The sequence below is a fragment of the Lepisma saccharinum genome, chromosome 21 (genome assembly GCF_977018435.1).
Source record: "Lepisma saccharinum chromosome 21, izLepSacc3.1, whole genome shotgun sequence".
Lineage (NCBI taxonomy): Eukaryota > Metazoa > Arthropoda > Insecta > Zygentoma > Lepismatidae > Lepisma > Lepisma saccharinum.
In genome coordinates, this window is record NC_139249.1 from 23,783,146 (window position 1) to 23,801,503 (window position 18,358).

Consider the following 18,358-nt stretch of genomic DNA (forward strand, 5'->3'; position numbering starts at 1 on the left):
AGCTGACCCAAGCGATATTCTAAATAGATGGAAGAACTACTTTAATGACCTTTTAAATGTCCATGTAGGAGATAAATCAGAAGTAAATGAAGTCCACACAGCAGAACCTTTAGTTCCAGAACCTAACTTGACTGAAGTTAAAGATGCTATTAAAAGGCTAAAGAATAACAAAGCACCTGGCATTGATTTAATACCAGCTGAGTTAATTAAATATGGTGGAAATTCATTAATATGTCAAATTCATAAATTAATTTGTTTAATATGGAATAAAGAGGAAATCCCTCAACAGTGGAAAGAATCCATAATTGTTCCTGTGTTTAAAAAAGGTGATAAAATGAACTGCAATAATTACCGTGGAATTTCTGTACTCTCAACAACATATAACATATTATCTAACATTCTTTTAACAAGACTAACCCCATATGCTAATGAAATTATAGGTGATTATCAATGTGGATTTAAACGTAACAGATCAACTACAGATCAAATTTTTCACATTAGACAGACACTTGAAAAAAAGTGGGAATATAATCAAAATGTCCATTAGCTATTCATTGATTTAAAAAAAGCGTATGATTCGGTCAAAAGAGATAAATTATATAATATATTAGTAGAGTTTGGAATACCTAAGAAGATTGTTAGTATGATAAAAGTATGCACCAATGAAACAGAAAGTAAAATTCGTGTGGGTATTAATATGTCTGACAAATTTACAATTCATGATGGGTTAAAACAAGGAGATGCATTATCTCCATTGCTCTTTAATTTTGCCTTAGAATATGCTGTTAGGAAGGTAAAAGAAACTAAAGAAGGACTTAAATTAAATGGTGTGACTCAGTTGTTAGCATATGCAGATGATGTAGACTTACTGGGGGATGATGTGAATACAATTAAGAATAATGCTAAAATATTTTTCCAAACTGCTAAAGAGATAGGTTTGGAAGTTAACAAAGAGAAAACTAAATATATGCTTACAGGCCGAAACCAAGTGTTAGGTAATAATCAAAATCTAATTATTGATAACAACTCGTTTGAACCAGTTTCCAAATTCAAATACTTAGGAGTAATATTAACAAACGAAAATTATATTAAAGAGGAAATAAAAAGTAGGCTTAATTCAGGAAATGCATGTTACTTCTCTCTTCATAAACTTTTGTCTTCTCGTTTAATATCTAAGAAACTAAAAGTTCAAATATACAAAACAGTAATTTGCCTGTAGTATTATATGGATGTGAAACTTGGTCCCTTACATTGAAAGAGGAACATAAATTGAGAGTATTTGAAAATAAGATCCTTAGGAAAATCATTGGACCTAAAAGGGACGAGGAGACAGGTGAGTGGAGAAGGTTACATAATTTAGAACTACATAATTTGTATTCATGTCCAGATATTATTAGAATAATTAAATCAAGAAGACTTAGGTGGGCAGGCCATGTGGCACGAATGGGATAGGAAAGAGGAGTTTACAGGATTCTTGTTGGGAAACCTGATGGTAAGAGACCTGTAGGAAGGCCAAGACGAAGATGGAGGGACAACGTTGAGATGGACGTAAGGGAAATCGGTAGGGATGGAAAAGAGTATATAGAACTTGCTCAAGATAGGGAAAGATGGAAGGCCTGTGTTGCTGCAGCCATGAACCTTCGGGTTTAAGAAGGCTAGGGAGTTAGTTAGTTAGTTATATTCTCCTTAGCATACAAGTGTTTTACATTTTTATTTTTGTAACTAATCCTAAAAATTGTAAACGTAGGAACACCCAATAGAATAATAAACCTAGGATTCTAATGTTTCTTTGTTTATCAGCTTTCCACATACGAAAAACATAACAAATTTTACAGGAGAAAAGGTTTCAGCGTTATTTTCCTGTATTGTTGAGTAACACAAATAAGTCCATACCATGGGAATATATTCCGTTGTTCTATCCTCCCGCAGGTCCGTGATGAAAAAGGTTTACATTACGAAATGTTAAATTAATACTGATAGAGCGTATATATCTACACAACTCACTGTGACAAGAACTGACTAAATAAGTTGAAAGAGACAAATTTAATAACCTGTCATAAACACTTATCGGCAGGCTTAATCATCTAGGGGTGCTGAGGGGGGTGCTGAATGAAATTTAGGAGCTGCGGAATGAAATTTATGGGTTGCGGAATGAGATTTATGGAGTACGGAATGAAATTTAGTGGGTGCGGAATGAAATTTAGGGGGTGCGGAATGAAATTTAGGGGGCGCGATGTGAAAACAAGCGTAGCATGAAACATGCATGTACGCTTTAGCCACTACATCAAATACCAATTAACTTCTAGGCAGCTATGAAATTATGTCAAGGAAACTGAAGACTAGTATTGACTTGCGTCACTTTTACTTGATTTTCCCACGACAACCACGTGTTTAGATTGATTGATTGAGTTGGTGTTTTAAGTCCACTTTATGAACAGTAAGGCTAATCGGGACTGGCCCTACAGTTTAAAGTGGGATCCGAACCACTGTGCGCCTCCACCCACGTGTTTTGAAATTTGAAAGGAACAAAGCTTGTTCAAGGTAGGGGCTAATGACACTTATCGTGTCTTACACTCCAAGAAAGGGCCCTAGTGTACCATAGTACAGTAGTATTGAACTGTGTGGTGAAACATGAAACTAAAAATCAGGGACGTCGGAACCGGGGGGGGGGGGGGGGCAGGGGGCGACTTACACCCCACTCATCATCGAGGGGGCAAAATAGTATTTTTAGCCCCCCCTCCCCGGTAGCATGCTAAAAATGAGACTATATTTTTTCCAACTTGTGTTTCGTTTTGAAAAAAAATGGAAAAATATTTTTGAACTACTTAAATGACTCTGGACTCAAGCTTCGATACCAGCAAGAAGTACGTGACAGAAATATCCATGTGCAGTTAAGAATAGCAGCCACGTCTCCGCAAATCAAGTGTAAGGTGGAATTATCCCCTTAGAAATTCGCCGCTTCGATTTTACGGACAGATGCGGTCTGTGTGAAACAATAAACCCCCTTACCCCGATGGGAAGGGGGCAGAGAGTAGCCTAATTTTAAATATCTTCTTTTCCATCTGCAACTACATTCCATGGATGCAAGGGCTTCGAACCAGGGGGGCAGGTGGAGCTTGAACCTTCTAGGTAAAAGGTGAAGGTGGGAATAAATTCGAGACGATGCGGTGGTCTAATGGGTAGGGCGTCTGACTGCCACGCGGAGACTCGGGTTCGATTTCCGTGATGGGAGATGTAAGGTCGGAATTTTTCAGGCTTGGGGGCAACTCTGGGGGGTAAATGCTGCCGGAGCATGGTGCTGATTACACCAGCTCCAAAATGTTCGAGATCGAAAATGTGTGGGCCCTAACGCACATCCCTTAAATGTGCCTGTTACCTCTCTCTGAGGTCATTTAGATTTATTAAAAGTTGACTGTTTTATTTTAAACGTCATGTTTAGCGCTGATGGCTTGGTTGTAGACCTCCGAGAGAGGTAACACCGTTCATTCTTATGTTCACGGGTGATTTATTTTTACGTTGGGTTGGGGGTTAGTTTTAGGTGGTTCAGGTGTTCGGGGGTAGTGGGGGATACCCTCCAGTCTTGAGTTCTTTTCTCAAATCTGAAACATCTAAGAGGAGCCATTGATATCAAAAGACATGTAAAGCTCAGACTGATTAGCTCGGCCCTCTCCAACCAAAATATTTGAAAGCCTTCGTTGCAAAACTTTAGCCAAGAAATAAACTCTAAAATTACTTATAGTTTCATTCCTTAATCTTAATCTCTGAATAGCAGTCTGGGATTTGAAAATATCAGTAAAAGGTGAAAGAATCGTTTTGTTACGCCATTTTAGAATCAGAATTGTTTTATATGTTGAAATATGAAAAATATAGCACTTACAAAATAAAAGATACCATATTGCCCCAATCTCATCGACTGTCTTCGCGATCAGCCAAAAATGGTAGAAAAGTGAAGTAAAATAAATTAAATTATCAAAAAACTCAATATGCTGACCAAGGCAGAAATTTACTTTATTATAAAACATAAACTAAACGTAACGTTTTAACCTTCTAGCAAGGTCTTCTTCAGACTCTGCACCAAGTACAAATGTAACAAGGTACAAAAACAGGACGATATATATACACAAAAAACTCCCCTCCAGACTATTAGAAAGTTATTTCTGGAACATTCTAGCAGGTGGCTTTCCCTTGTCAACTTTACTTTCACCTGAAAGTGAATGTGATTGGACTCTTTATCTCACGCTCTATTTCCTTCATTCTTCTTCCTTCTTCTCTCCTCTTTCGCTGTTGTCCTTTCCACTGTTTCTAACACCTTCTTCTTGGCCTCCCCGATGGCGCAGTGGTAGCGTCTTCGCCTTGTAATCAAGGGTCCCGGGTTCGATATCCGGTGGAGGCACAAGTGGTTCGGATTCCACTTGAAACTGTAGGTCCAGTCCCGATTAGCCTTACTGTGCATAAAGTGTACTTAAAGCACCAAATCAACCAACCAATCTAACACCTTCTTCTTTCAGGTGAAAGTACAGTTGACAAGGGAAAGCCACCTGCTAGAATGTTCCAGAACAACTTTCTAATAGTCTGGAGGGGAGTATTTTTGTGTATATATATATATCGTCCTGTTCTTGTACCTTGTTACATTTGTATTGGTACAGAGTCTGAAGAAGACCTTGCTAGAAGGTTAAAACGTTACGTTTAGTTTATGTTTTATAATAAAATAAATTTCTGCCTTGGTCAACATATTGAGTTTTTCATATCATGGAAACAAGGCTTAATGGTGTTATAAATATATCATTAAATTTTTCCTTTTCATTCTTTCATTCATGTCTTCTTTAGTATGCGACGTTTTTGTTAAAATTATACTTAGATTTATAAAATGATGAAATGGTAAATGAGAACACGGCCTCGGGCAACATTCTTTTTAACACATTGACCATAAGCTTCAGAAACATGGACGTTCTCAATACATTTGCACGTGTTCGTTCGCACCCTTTTAAAAGTAGTGCGTTTTCAGTTATGTCACTAACCATTAAAGGAATGCCTCAATACCATCATGCTTCACTTCATGGGAAGATCGAGTACCAGGCAGGGGTGGAAATTTGCGGTAATTATCGTAAGACCTAAAATTTCAGTTTTCATTAATTAAGCGCCGTTTAATGGAATTATAAGTAATAAAATATTCCGTAATAGAGGTCTCTGGGTCTTCTCTTCTCTCATATGAGGTTTCGTCACTGTGGATTTTCATATATTTAATAAGTATATATTTATTATTTATGTAATAAATAGATAAATAAATATATATATAACAATAAAATAAAATAAGCTGTTTAATAATAATTATTATATATATATATATATATATATATATATATAACACATATATATATATATATATATATATATATATATATATATTATATGGGGGATGATGAATGAACTTGAATTTAAAATTTTGGTTGCGTGAGCACTAAGGCTATTTTGCACCCGTCACATTATACGGGGTCCAGCCCCTTATCGTTACACAGAACAACTCTAACGTTGCAGAACTAAAATCGTAAAATATTAAAATCTTCTGACTTTCGTTAAATACAAACAAAATTATACCGACCATGGGGCCGGTCGCCAGAGCCTCGTTAGTCCAGTCCAGGGTGTACTACGTGGAAGTGAGGTTGACTATTGGGTGCACTACGTGGAAGGAGCACCCCTTACACCCCTATATGGGGGATGAGATTGTAGAAACTGGTTGATAGATTTGAAAACCTGCCCCCCCCCCCGCCCTCCCAACTCCAAAATAAGTTCCGACGTCCCTGCTAAAAATCATCCTTGATTCTAATTCATTTGTTTCATTTTACTTCGCTTTTCTTCCATTCTTGGCTAGCCAAAAAGACGAAGATGATAAAAAGCACAAGCCCCATAAAGCATTATACTGGCTGTACGTCCAGACGCCGGAGCCTCGTTAGGCTGCAAAATTCAGTTCATGGTGGACATGGAAGAGAGGTCTTCGGAAAGAGTCACCCCTTGCACCCCCTTGCTTTTAAAAGAACGCTTCTTGAGCCTTTGCAATGCAACAAATAAAGAGTTACAGAATTCAGTACAGTAAAACCTCGTAAATCCGAACCCCGATAAGCCGGACTTAGCTTAATCCGGACAGGCAAAAGAAAAGAAAAGCAGAATGCAAGGTTTTAAATGTGGCTAGAAGTCAACAAGAGCACTTCCCAAAGGAAAGGCAGTCAACCACTGATGAAATTCTGTTTCCCGCAGACTTTGTACTGTACTGTATAGTGTATTTAGGCCTATGCCCTTTAAATACACCATAATAAACGTGTTTTGTTGCTATAAATGGAGTTTTAATGCACTTTCAACTGTTCTTTTAGGTTATTTCAGTTAATCCGGACTTTCGTTAAACCGGTCAACTTATTCCCCCATTAGTCCGGATTAACGAGGTTTTACTGTATTAATAAAATGTATAATACGCTATACAGGTGACAGCAACATGGAAGTAGCTGCTGGTTGTTCAGTTTGTGTGCATTGGGTAAAAAAAATCGCTGTGTAACCGGAAACTCTTTTATTCGAAAAAGAAAATACACGTACAAAGTTAAACTAAATCATGTATAGTCACTTTCATGTAATGTGACACTTCAAAAGTTTATTTTCGATTGAAAATACGTTTTGAAGAAGGGGCGCGGGAGGGGGTGCGGAAGAAAATTAAGGGGCCGCCTCTGCTCCTCCGTGACTACTCTCTGCTTCTCTTCCACAGGTCGCCTTGTAATCAAGGGGTCCCAAGTTCGTTACCCGGTGGAGGCACATGGCATATTGGTTCGGATCCCACTTTAAACTGTAGGCCCAGTCCCGATTTGCCATCATGTACATAAAGTGGATTTAAATCAACAAATCAATTATCAAAGGTCCACACGTACACAAATACACACATTCTATAAACAATTCCTTAGGGCTATAGCCTATACTTGCAAGTGTTTTGCTTTCTCAGGACCAGACCTGTATTTCTTGAACGCTCTTTTGCATGGTAATAATTTGATTAAACCATAGATAGAGGTACGAATTTAGTATGTTGTAGTATGCAAGCTTATAGACATCTGTAAGCACTCAATCCTTGTTTCCTTCGTACATTTTTTCGTGTGGCAAGTAGAAATTCTGCAGTGAGTTATATTTTTTCAACGTACTTCACATTTCCCTGACACTCCTTTGCGCGATGTGTATTGTTTTCCATATTTCTCAAGGCTTTCCTCCCATTCTGTTTCCATCTTTTACGTTTTTTTTTTTTTGGCTTGCTTGTAGGATTTCTTCTATTGGCGGAGACATGAAACAAGAATCTATCCCAACACACGTAACAATTCAATCGAAGTAGGATATTCCCTCCTATACAGGGTAAGTCAAAATGATGGACGCGATTTCAGACATTTATTCTGTGAAATATAATAAATAAATGTTATTGTGAGACATGTGCTAAGAAAGGTAAACTCTCAAAGTTATTTTTTTTAAACAAATCACAAGTGTTCTATGTGAGCCCTCGCGTAACACGGCACACATCAAGCCGATAGTCTTATCTCCTGCCAAACCTTGTGTAGCATGTTACTGTCAATATCAGCAATGGCTGCTGTGATGCGTGCACACAGGTTATCCAATGTTGTTGGAAGTGGTGGTAGGTAAACATGATCCTTGACAAAACCCCACATGAAGAAATTACATGGGACAAGTTGGTGGAACGAGGTGGCCAATGAAGGAGAGGTCAATCCTCCGGAGATGCACGGCCTATCCAACGTTGTTCCAATACCCCATTGAGATGGTCCCGAACGCTGCCATGGTAATGCACAGGGGCACCATCCAATTGGAGAATGAAATCTGCACTATCCTCTGCAAGCTGTGGAAGGAGCCATAGTTGCAGCATATCAAGGAAAACAAGTCCTGTCACAGTACGTTCATGGAAGAAAAAGGGCCCATAAATCTTTTCATGGGAAATGGCTCAAAAGGCATTCGCTTTGGGAGAATCGCATTCGCATTCCACAAATTCATGGGATTAGCAGTTCCCCAAATCCTTACGTTATGTCTATTCACTTTCCCTGAATGGTGAAAAGTTGCTTCATCACTGTAAATTAACCTCTTAGAGAACCTATCAGTTTCCATTAATGCGAGGAAATCAGCACAGAAGGACGCGCGCCAAGCATAATCAGTGTCTTTTAAGGCTCGAACTAGTTGCAAGCGGTAGGGTTTCATTTGTAAACGTTTCCGCAGAACCCGCCAGACAGTTTTCTGTGGAATTTGAAGTTCTCTCGCTGCCCGGTAGGTGGACTTCTGTGGACTCCACACGAAACATGCGCACACTCGTTCCATTATCTCTTCCCAAGTCGATTTTCGTTTACAGATGCAGACCGAATCTCTTAAATGTTCATACCACTTACGAATGACCTTCCCCGTAGGTTGTTCTCTCCGATATTTGGTACGGAAATGCCGTTGAACACTAATCACAGACTTGTTTACATGATAATCAAGCACACAGAAAGATCTCTGCTCTCTAGTCAACGCCATTTTCCTGCTCGCTGCTGACTCCTAGCGGTAGAAAGTGGAAATACTGCGTGGGAACTAAACTTTGAAAGTTAACCTTTCGAAGCGCATGTCTCACAATAACATATGTTTATTAGATTTCACAGAATACATTTCTGTAATCAGGTCCATCATTTTGACTTACCTTGTATTATGTGTATTCGTTTATGGCAAACGAGGCATTTTTTTACTTCCTACTAGTTCTTTCTCGCGATCAGAGATGGCGTTGCCTACCAAATATCACCATTATATCATTTGCGGCTGCGAATTAGGATATGTCCCTTTCTCAGTAGCTCTTTCAACTGTTCAAAATTGTAACAGGTGCGTAAGTTAAGTTTCCCATACCTTTAATACTACAAAAGCAGGATAATTCTGATTTACCTACACCTTACGCTTGCAATCATATTTTTGCGTACGTCATATTGCCTACATTTAGAACGATTAAACTGGTTTTGAGAATTTAAGTAAAACGTTTACGCAGAAGTTTTGTGTACTTACATTTGTTTAATCCTACTTCAAGATGGAATGTAAAGGTGCAGAAAGTCCAGAACACCGTTCAGTGTGCCCATTTCTCGAAATTTCTTAGTGGAATTGTGCACATTGCTGTGCTTGATTTAGATTTCCCTACAATTCCAGAAAAAAAAATTATGGGTTTTTCTTTTCGAAACCAGCACAATAATGGAATAAATGGGACAAACAATGTTTATCGTGAAAACAAAAGTTTTATTTCAATCCTTTGAATTGTAAAAAGAAAGAAATTATTTTTATAATGTAACCGAAATTTACTTTATAAAACTTGTGATACATAACATAAAATAAATAACATACATTTAATTCGAAACATTTCTGAACAAACATTTGCTGACTCAACTATTTCAAACGGACGTACGAGACAAATCCAGTCACGTGCGCTGTTGTCGGGTTAACGAGACACAACGGAAAATGTGACGTTCCTGTATTTCATGAAACAACATTGTTAGATTTTACCGTAAAATTGACAATACTCTATCGCAACCGTTTCTGCGCACAGGTGCATTCGTGTTATTACCTCTCTGTGCTGTTGCTAGAATGAAAAGTGTAAAGCAAGGGGCGCAGTGGCGTACGCAGGATTTTCTTTTCGGGAAAGGCTGGAATTGTAAAGGTGAACCGCACATAGCCTCTTTCTAGGGGGAGCCATACACAAGACGATATTTAGTACTATTTTTAGAACTTTCCACTCTCAAGAATGGCAATCTGAGATCATTTCAAAGGGGGAGTTACATTACCACTGTAGTTCTTCCCCGGGTTCTTCAGTGCTTTAATTTTTTTGAAAATTTCGGAGGGGGCTGCAGCCCTATCAGCCACCCCTCTGCGTACGCCAGTGATCCTGTCACACGCTTAGCTGGTTCTCCTACTTTCTACAACTCATCAATTAAAAAACCACGACCATTCTACCCCGAAAATCCTTGCAGCAAGACCGCGCATAACGGTAGAGAGGTGGAGAAAGCGAGTTTCTCTCCTCCACGCAATCCCGTTCTCTCGCACGTGAGATTCTCCGGACAGAGTATATGTATTTACGGTTTTAACGAGTAAAAAATAATATCCTTATTTTAAAATATATAGGTTGAAGCGTGACTGTTAAAGAACACGTTTATTGCAGGTATGTACTTTTTAATTCCTGCATAATGATATCAAGATGACAGCAATCTCTTAACTTAAATTGCTACAGGTTTTCGTCGCGTAAGAAACAGAAGGACGTAACTACAATTTATCAAATTTACATAAGAGAGGAAATAATGTACAGTAGAACCTCGTTAATCCGAACCCCGATAAGCCGAACTTCGCTTAATCCGGGCAGGCTAAAGGCAAAAAAAAAGCAGAATGCAAGGTTTTTGAATGTGGCTAAATGTCAACAATCGCATTCGTCATATTGCTCCGTAACGGCTAAGAATATGTACATCCAACGTCCATGGAGATGAATAGTGTATTTACGCCTATGCCACCATAATAAACGTGTTTTGTTTCTATAAACGGAGTATTAATGCACTTTCTACTGTTATTTTAGGTTATTTCAGTTAATCCGGACTTTCGTGTAACTTGTCAACTTATCTCCCCAATAGTTCGGATTAACGAGGTTTTACTGTATTTCCAGGAATATGTCCGAGTCTTAAAACGAGTTAGTAAAGTGAAGATACGTGACTTCACCTTGCTGTTAACGATTAGAAGTGGAGATCTGACTCCAAATTAACAAATAGCCACCATATATTATCAGAAATAAGGTTTTGGGGCCACTCAAGGGGGACGCGCGCCCAATCGCGCAGCCCTTAAGCCGCTCCTGTTTCTCATTCAGCCATTGAGACACAGTGGTTCACGAGCCACTTTAAACTGCAAGGATATTTTAAGCACAAAATGGTTCTTAAAAAGCAGACTCCGACATTTGATAAGCTTACTTTCCGTTTGGCGAAATATTATTTTTAGATTGTTATTGAAATATTGAAGAATGTAAAAAGTAATGCGAGTGATCAACAGTACAACACAAAAACTACAGATACGAGCTTTTTTAAAAAAAGAAAAAAATTAACATCCTCCGGGCCGGATTTGAACCAGCGACCTATGGATTACCGTCATTTCACTTCTACAGTCCACCGCTCTACCAACTGAGCTACCAGAGGAACTTGGAGGTTTCTCGTTTTCTTTCGGATAGAAAGTCCTTTGGTGTGACGTCACAGAATAACGAACAATTCATTGGCTGTTTAATTTCGATGTGCATGAAACCCACGGAGGAGTAGTTTCCCACATGTTGCATGATTTTACCTGCTTCACCCTTGATGTTTAGAATCGATCATTTGAGTAGGTACGATGTCTTACCCGGCCGACAGGCACGTATCTAGAAATATGTTTCGGGTGGGAGCAGAGGGGGGTGGGGTCCGAACCAAGTGTCTGAAAATAATAATAGTACTAATAAGTAATAATATTTAAATTAAAATAATTATATTTAATAATAGTATTAATTAAAATATTCAAATCAATATTATATATTTATTTCATGAATAGAACAAAAGACGGTGTAATGGTTGTGATAAACAACAGCACATATTCATTATCTAGCTTACGTATAGTTAAGGTCCGCAAAATATGTAAAAATAAACCACTGGCAAGGAAATTAATGTCAAATAGATAAATAATTGAATATTTATTGAATATCAAAAAAGGATTCAGTTGACGAAAAGTAAAGATCCGGGTAATAATTATGCATGTTATTACAAGTAGTAATAGATCATGCATAAATTTTCTTTGGTACTGTACATAAATCATCTTGGATACTGTCATTCAAAGTCGTATGCTACCAATATAATCCTTGCCTTCCAAATAGGCGAAAATAAATAACCTTCGATTACACAACAAGTAAGTATATTTTCTTTATTTATTTTAATATTTAGTAATTCTTTCGGGGGGGTCCGGACCCCCTGGACTCTCCCCCTAAATACGTCCTTACCGGCCGAATAGTAGGAGCCTATCTATAAGTACCCATCCATTTAGCATGTCTGAATAAATTACATACAAAGCAGTTCAGAGTTAGGCGAATATTGCCATACCAAGTCTTGAATGGGACGAGATACTAATTTTCAGATAGACCGAAGCAGGGAGCGACATGGGGGTTTCACACGGAAATGACAAGCGACACAATGCAAAATATTGAGAAGACGACCCAGTCCGAGCGACACATGTAGCTTGTAGCTTCGGTTATAAAGATTCCATTATTTCGTAGGGTTTGTTTCCAAGAAACGCGTGTTGCTTCGGTATGAAAGCTCCTTCTAACCTCGTCTCGAGTTTACTTCTGTCTCGACAAAACTGGAAACATCTGGTCGCGTTGTCATCACCATTTTTAATTGAACGTCTTTCCGTATACAGATCAGCTTCTCAATTGACGTTAAGCAAGGTTCAAGTTGTTTTATTTTTTAAAAAATAACTAATTTAAAAGGCATTAGAGTACTACTGCCCTTGACAAATAGTAATAGACTATATATTCAATCAATGTGACTAAGGAAGACGAAATTTTCCGAATACATGAAGTGGCAACTTGATTCACCTGTATGTACTCGCCTTGGCAGAGATAGTTCCTATTGGCACTGAAATCGTACGGCAAAGCTCTGCAGCTTGGAGTGTACGTTATTGGAAAAGCAATTAGAAGATTTCGAGCTTCTTCTCTCGTACCGGAAGGTTTGAAACGGCTTGGAAGCTATTAGTGAAAACCCTCTTAATGTGGTTTACTGCACACTGTAACACTTCTTCCCAGTTAAGGACCATTCGTGGTTTTTGTGGTTGAGAGTTGCAAAACATGAAGGCAGTGTTGCCACAGACATTACGCATAACGATCGAAGTCGTCGTTCCCCTCCTCCCAAAAAAGAGGTGGCGGTTAGGGTTGACCTGGATTCATACGCACAGAAAACAGCTCAATATTAATGCAACTGTTTTTCAGTTATACAAAAATGAACCTTTTTTTAAAAAAAGAAATATGATTTTAAGAATCCCTCTTGCAATAAAAACGAACCTTCAATTGTCGTGTGTGTGTGTGTGTGTGTGTGTATGTGTGTGCGTAGTGCACAACAGAAAAGTGTTCTTTTTACATGTATGTGGAGTCTAGTTCAACCCTAAAACCACAATCCTTCCAAGAAAATCGGACATTATCTAACTAAAAGTCTTGACGAGACGTGAAAAAGCATATGTCCACGTGGGTGTCCTTACTAGGATTGGCAAAATCGAAGATTGTCAGGAAATTCAGTGATAACCTATGTTCTTTTCCGAAAATATTCCAACTTCCTATGATGAGAAATTAAATATTAAAACTGTTTCTTAAAATTCCTAAGAAATCTACCCTCTGCTGACCAAAATTTCAAATCACGTTTCTGCATTTCTTTAACGATTGCTTTTCCAACGCGAATGCTGAATCTGATAGGTCGTTTCGTGCACTGAATTCTTCTTCTCTGCTCATCATTCACGACAATGCAAGCTAATTAACCACTCTCGTTACTAGAGCGAAGTGTACGGATGAGAAATTTCATCGAAACGAAAGATCTTTCACGGAGTTTCGCTCTCCTCAACAGGCGGCGCTGGCGCATGCATGTGCAAATTATTCTCATTTGGGATTCCGCATGCATAAACCACGACATCTGCTGTTGGGAGAAGTTGGAGGGAGGATTACTTAGCGCTTTCCTTCTTACGTCAGAATGGTTGCTCTCAGATGTCGCCACACGTCTTATTGCGGAGATCTGAAAAGTTTAGGAACTGCTTCATCCATTATTAATCTATGTTTTTTTTTTTCGTTTCGGAATGGAGGCAGTGTGGCATGTTCCGTTGTACCAACACACTTGTAAATAAACAATTAATCCTTTCCTGTGTAATGTTACGTCTCAACCTCCGTAGAGGAACTGTTAAGAAGTTAACATTTTATTGGGTGTGTTCAAATCTGTTTGATTCATCAATTCATCCACATGGTTGCGATTCCAGTTGTAATGATGATATTCCAGCGAACAACTTCTCCCATAATTCATTGCCCCATATTTAGGACACATCAGATCCTGCGCAGGTAAGCATTGCACATACAGTATGTAACATTCTTATTCGTACACACGGATTTTCAAAGAAAATGCTTTAATATCTGAAAGGAAATACACTCTTTTGAAATTGTTTCTTTACAATTCAATAACTAATATCATTAGGAACATAAAATCTTACCAAAATTCTGTAGAACCAATGACAATAATAAATTAAATGAAACTGAAAGAGAAACATGCCATTTTTTGTACAACTTTTCTATTCGTACACTTAATAATATAAAAGAAAAAAGTATATTCAGAGCAAATTGACTGACAGTTCTAATACTTTGATGGGTATCCTTTGGCTTTAATTACTGCTTGAAACCTGTTCTTCATAGAATTAACCAGTTTCCGACATGTTTCAGAGCTTATTTTATTCCACTCGGCTTGCACAACAGTTTTCAACTCTTGTTTGGACTTGACGCCTGCTTTATGGACTCGCCTCTTCAAAATTGCCCATATATGCTCAATGGGATTTAAGTCTGCACTTTAAGTTGGTGTTTGTAGTAGTTTGGGCACTTTCCATATTAGCCAATTCATGTTAACTCGCGCCATATGCTTACTGTCATTGTCTTGTTGGAATCTGAAAATGGCCGGCATGTCCATTTTTTGGGCACTCTGCTTTACATTGTTCTTCAAGATGTCCAAATAGACATATGCAGCCATGATACCATTAATAAACTGGCTGGTAACAACACCTTTGGACGACATACAGCCCCAAATCATTAATGACCCACCACCGTGTTTAACTGTTGGAACTGTGTTAATGTGGTCATTGTCTTTATTTGATTTTCTCCAGACCCTATTTTTCCCATCTGACCCGTATATAGTAATCTTGGACTCGTCTGACCATATGACAGAATTCCTGGTCCTTGTGGATGTGCTCTGTCGCGAATGAAAGTCTATTCCTGCGATTCACCTTATTTACATACGGCCTCTTTCGTGGTATTCTGCCATGATATCCATGCTTCCACAAGGCACGTCGGACAGTTTGATCGGACATCATCTTACCAGCAACATTTTCTACTAACGGTCGTAACTGAGGAACACTTAGTCGGGGATTTTCTCGCACTTTTTTTAAAATAAAGCGTTCATCACTTTTATTCAACCGTCTCTCTTTTGGTTTTCTCGGCACATTCTGTGTTGAACCTTCCTCTCTAAATTTGTTTACTGCGTATTGCAATGTGGAGTGTGATTTATTTATTGTTTGACCAATTTTTCTTAACGAATAACCTCTGATGGCCAAATTTATAATAATATCCTTCAGATCGGTGGAAGCGGCCACGGCGCCTACCCAGCGTCGAATAACATGGGTACCTGGGGGAAACCCTGGGGGGTAAAGGCGGTCAGGGGCGTGATGCTGATCACATCACCCCCACTCACGACCGGATCAAGAAAGTGTGGGGCGTTACCCCCACACCCCCTATACGCCTTCATGGCGTGGTGCTATGCACAGGGGAACACTTTACCTTTCTTTTTACTAATTTTTCTTAACGAATAACCTCTGATGGCCAAATTTATAATAATATCCTTCAGATCGGAACTAAGTTCCTTCACCTTGCCCATTTCGAACACGGTGATAGATAGACGATAGGCCTACAATAATACCTACACCAGCATTCCGCTTGACGGGGAGCGCGCCTGCATGTTCAAACTTGTTAGGAAGTTGCAAACTGCACGAAATCGCCCGAATAGCGGTGGCACTGTATGCGAGGAAGATTGAAACTCTTGCCTGTACGAATAACAATGTTGCATGGAACAGCGTGTTTTTCTCTTTTCACACAAATTATACATTTTTATTGACATTTGTTGGTGAAACCTTCATTAACATTAATTTCCAGGTACATATGAAAATGACTATATTTACTAGTAGATATGACATTCTTTCCTCGGAAATTCAAAATGTGTAAGAATAACAATGTTACAGACTGTATGATCTTTGCCGTTCAACGTATGATTACAGTTATCATTTGAGGAAAGTGTACTTCTTACCTTTTCCGAAGCCCTATAGAAACCATGGAAGGTGTGTAAAGTGCAAATTTCCTCGCTATTGTGAAGGTTTCTCATACTACACTTTTCCTTACTCTCACGCGAATCTGTTTGCCCGATTTCTTCCCAGAGTACACTGCGTGGTAATGTCGATTTGAATATCATCCAATGCTACTTCCTGTAGCGTTACAACAAAGATCCGTTATCATACATTATCATGAATGGGTTGAAAAATAGTATAAAAGCGAAATATTTAGTTTAAAAATGTTTGGATTCAGTCGGGAGACACTTAAAACAAATAAGTCCACTCGGTATGTACAATTAAAGTGTTTGCAATTCACTACATGAACCTGAACTTGGGCAAATTTCGAACCAAAGTTGTCAGCTTGTAGAGATTAGCGAGACAGCATCATTGCCAGGACACGTAGTAAAACATAGAATAACTATTTTAATTCTTCATTCATCCAACATGTTTGGAATACAACTGCGTGGTCCGTTTCAGAAACATAATACAGGGTATCTATAAAATAACTCCGGGGTTTTGAAGCTAAATATTTTATTAAAAACTGAAATTCAGGAAAAAGTAAATACATATTTTTGAATTTAATGATATCAAGTTTTGTTTACAATTTAGTAAATTCCAATGTGTGCCCCGTTTGTAGCACGGCACAACATCCAAACGATAATCAACTTCTTGCCACGTCCTGGCCAGCATGTCTCGGGCGATGGTTGCCACAGATGCGATAATTCTTTGCCTTAGATGGTTGACATCTTGAATTTTCTCCGCATAAACCATGTTCTTCACATGTTCCCATAGGAAAAGTGTAAGGGAGTAAGGTCCGGACTTCTTGGAGGCCATAGAATAGGTCCTTTCCTTCCAATCCACACTTCCAGTTTCTTTAAACGCCTTAAGCCGTTGACGAATGGTTTTGTCCGAAGGCTAAAAACCACCATACTCGCGTCGAAAGTTTCGCTGTACAGCATGGCCGTATTTAGAGTTGTTTTTTTTAGGGTTAACCCCCCCCCTCCCCGAAACTTCTGGCATCTTGGATTAATGGAAGTTCAGAAACCAAATTTGTAACACATTTTCAAAAATGTATTCGCAGTTTCACAAAAATACAACAGGGAGACAATCCTGGAATGATCGAGTTAGAATTTTCAAACTTTTTGAATTCTGAAATTTGAGCGAAACTTATTTAATTCTCAGAATCGCAGCCCACCCGCGACCCCTTCATTTTCACTTCTGCTATCTTCTTTCCAGTGCTGTTCCTGGATCAAACTGAAAATTCGCCTGTGATTGCCCCAAAATTCCAGTCCCAACTTTTAAATTCCCCCTTCATAAGAGTTCAAACCTAGGATATCCAGCTTCTTAACGCACGTTACATTCACTATCCTTCACCCAGCGGTTCGATATAGTAGATACATTTAACCCATATGCGGTCCTATAAAACACATACTTGTATAGTGCATAGTGGTTGTATATAATGCTCTTTGGTAAGCATAGGAACAATATGAGCGTCGGAAAGTGGGATCGAACTGGTTCATTAAACCCCCCTCCCCTTCTCTCCGAATTTACATCGTTTATTGCAAGTTACAATATAGCATACTGTTTGTTAGTTTTATTGTTAATAACTGAAATAAAGTCCAGTTCGTTTGTATTCAAACAGAATAACCAAAGAAAAACGGCGTTAGATCGAAAAATTGAGGTTACACCAGGTTATGTTTTACCATTTAATCCAAAGAATTACTGGTTTCCACGGTTTTAATACCGTTTGCGCGCTATCATTGTTTAAAAACCCGGAGATCTTTTATAGACACCCTGTATATGTTACAATTGCTAAAATAGTAATAATAACATCTCCCTCTCTCATATATACATCATTTATGAAAATTATGATTCTGTCAACCCTGTGGTGACATGAGTTCTGAAGCGAAAGCTTCAATTGATTGGAAATCTGGATTGATGATGTCTGGTGGTTATAATTACACTTGCGGCGCTATCTGTATGTTACATTCAGTAGAACGGATATATTGCTTGTAGGGTACCTAATCCAACATACCAACTAAAAAAAACATCATGACCAAACAACATACAAGACCGTTACATTCCATTTTAAACGATTTTAACTATCTTAAACAAACACGCTATTTTACTGCAGTAAGTGTAACATTTTTTACACTCCCGTGGTTAGATTCTTTCCGACTACATGCATTGTGAAAAATAATTGCAGGGAAACATAATT

The 18,358-nt window shown here is 38.5% G+C and overlaps 1 non-coding gene across 1 annotated transcript; it reads right to left on the minus strand.

Moving 5' to 3' along the window:
• Nucleotides 1-11,112: 11,112 nt before the first annotated feature.
• TRNAY-GUA (transfer RNA tyrosine (anticodon GUA)) lies at nt 11,113-11,201 on the minus strand. The gene is given in 2 exon segments: nt 11,113-11,148; nt 11,165-11,201. It is a non-coding gene; the product is annotated as a tRNA-Tyr (tRNA).
• Nucleotides 11,202-18,358: the final 7,157 nt, after the last annotated feature.